General features: G+C 46.4%; 1 pseudogene; it reads right to left on the reverse strand.

Moving 5' to 3' along the window:
- Positions 1 to 501: 501 nt before the first annotated feature.
- LOC113894195 lies at positions 502 to 2,580 on the reverse strand (annotated as a pseudogene).
- Between the last annotated feature and the right edge of the window lie 302 nt (positions 2,581 to 2,882).

The following is a 2,882-nucleotide window of genomic DNA, read 5'->3' on the forward strand; positions in this document are numbered from 1 at the left end:
AGGAAATGGCAACCCACTCCAGTGTTCTTGCCTGGAGAATCCCAGGGACGGGGGAGCCTGGTGGGCTGCCGTCTATGGGGTCGCACAGAGTCGGACATGACTGAAGCGACTTAGCAACAGCAGTACTATTATTATTATGTTTTAAAAGGAATTTGCTGATTCCAGTAATTAGGAAGTAGGTGGAGAAATCTGGCTTTAGTTACATTTGATTCCAGGAGCTCAAATTATGCCAATAGTTATCTCTCTTTCTCTCTCTCTTTCTCATTCATTAGTGTTTCCATTCTCTTTTTTTATTCTTTTTTTTTTTTAATGGAGATTTTTTTCTTTATTGAGAAACTTAAGACTTGGGTACATCAAATAAAACCAATTTCTTGGGGGAAAAAAAAATTAAAACCCACAATAGAAAAAAAAAAAAAGTTAACACTGTCTGGGCCATAGCAGAACCCAGAGAATACATTCTTTAAATTGAAAAATTCTAGGTGCTTCATAATTGACCTTTTGATACAAAATGAGCTAATAAATTTGCAAATGGGGTTCTTGGTGTTGAGGTCCATAGGACAAGCTAGGAAGTCTTCAAACCTTGAGCTGAATTCCATGAGAGTTTATTTGGCTTTTGAATCGGTTCATCCTTGTCTTTAGAGGTAGCAGCAGCAACAGCGTCCACCTTCTGAGCAGCTTCTTTCTTGGCATGATAAGCCTGAAGGACCGCCACAGCCTTCTCCACCTTGGAGCAGAGAGACTCGGGAGACTCCAGCATGTGCAGCAACTCCGAGCTGTTGATCTCCAGCAGCATCCCAGTTATCTTCCCAGCCAGGTTCGAGTGCATCGTCTGGATAAGTGGGAACAGATGTTAACCCAGCATCTGCTTCTGTTCCTGAGCGGGGGTGGGTTGCTGTGGCCAGCATGGAGGCAGTCAGCGGCTCCTGCCCCTGAACATGGACCGCAGGTGGGGGTGCCTGCAGGGGCTGGATGGCAGGGTGAGGACTGCGGATGCTGGAGGCATATTAGTAAGGTGCAACAGCCCAAAGAGCAGTGGCAGCAACAGCAGCACGAAGCGCTAAGTTCTGCACAGCTGTAGGAACACCTCCAGACTGGCAGCTTTTACTCAGCCCTTGCTGGGCAGCACCAGCCCCACCAAAGTCCATAGCCAAGCAGTCAGGGCACTCAGACCGGACTCTCTGAGTGGTAGTAAGGAGGCCACCAGAGGCTGGAGCATTACCAGTTGGAGCCAGATGGCAAAGAGCTGGACGAGGCCCAGACTGGTGTATAGCACTTGGCATTCCTTGGAAGCCTTGAGGTCTCCCACCTTGCTGCAAGTGTGGATTAGACCTCATCTGTGCTAACTGGTTAGGTGTGTAATACAGAGGTCATCCCTGAGTCTGTGGAACTGCTGGCACAAAGTAGCCCCCAGCTGCAGGCAGGAACTGATTTAAGATGGCATTGGTGGGCAGTGCCCTCATCCCAGCCACCTGCTGCATATACTGGTTGGTCAGGTGAGCCTTTCTCTCCTCCTTTCTCTGGGCCAGAGCGACATACAGTGGCTTGGAGCCCACGATGCATCCATTCATCTCTGTGACTGCTTTGGTTGCCTCTTCAGGGGACGAGAAGCAGACAAAGCCAAATCCTTTGCTTCTCCCATCCTCCAGCATCACCTTAGCACTGGCGATTGATCCAAAAGGAGAAAACTCTTTCCTTAACTTCTTGTCATCGATGGTTTCATCCAAGTTTTAAATGTAGAGATTCACCCCCTGATAGTGACTAATCCTCCCCTGCTTCAGCTGTTCAAATTTTCGCTTTAACTCGGCCTGCCACTCCACTTTCTTTTGTGCACAGCCAACGAAAATGACCTTCCCAGTGATTTCTTTTCCATTCATCTCTTCCACAGCCTTATTGGCATCCTCGTGTTTTTCATAACTCACAAAGTCAAAGCCTTTGGATTTCCCACTGGGATCTCTCATCACCTTGACACTTAGGGTCTTACTAAACTGGCTAAATAGCTCTTTCAGATTCTCATCATCAACCTTTTCCCCGAAGTTTTTGATGTAAACATTGCTGAGTTCCTTGGCTTTGGCTCCAAGTTCAGCTTCCTGCTCTTTTCGAGACTTGAATCTGCCCACAAATTTTACGGTCGTTGAGGAGCATGCCGTTCATCTTCTCAGTGGCCTTGTCGGCAGCCTCCTGGGTCTCAAAGTGGATAAAGGCATAAACCTTAGAACCGTTTTCATCACACACCACCTTGCAGGACAGAATGTTCCCAAAAGCAGAAAAAGTATCATAAAGTGCCTTGTCATCTATAGAGTTGTCCAGGTTCTTGATGAAGACGTTTCCCACACCAGATTTTCTCAGAGACGGATCCCTCTGAGACCACATGATTCGGATCGGCTTTCCCTTAATTACATAAAAGTTCATGGTGTCCAAGGCCCTCTCAGCGTCGGCCGGCTGCTGGAAGTTGACGTAGGCATAACCCAGGGAGCGGCGGGTGATCGTATAACGGCAGGCCCAGATGGACAGCACAGGCCCCGCAGGACTGAACTTTTCATATAGCATGGCCTCGGTGATGTCCGAGCACAGGTCACCCATGACCTTTTTATTTATTTATTTTGCTTCAGGCTACTAGGCCCGAAAGTGGTGGAGGCTGCAATTACCTGGGGCTGAGAGCTCTTTTTTTCATTCTTACTAGGTTCTGTTTCCTGGTGAATATCGCCTCTGTGATAATAAAAAGTTCTTGTAGAAAATGATTGCTAATAAATTTACATTAATTATATTCCTTCTTTGTAATCATAAATATTTTAGGAGAACACATACATAGACATAAATAAATAATCTTTGTTTTGATATTTTATTTAACCCTCCAAAAGACTTTTCTGGATCCCACTTGTCTT

Source organism: Bos indicus x Bos taurus, chromosome 6 (assembly GCF_003369695.1).
Source record: "Bos indicus x Bos taurus breed Angus x Brahman F1 hybrid chromosome 6, Bos_hybrid_MaternalHap_v2.0, whole genome shotgun sequence".
Lineage (NCBI taxonomy): Eukaryota > Metazoa > Chordata > Mammalia > Artiodactyla > Bovidae > Bos > Bos indicus x Bos taurus.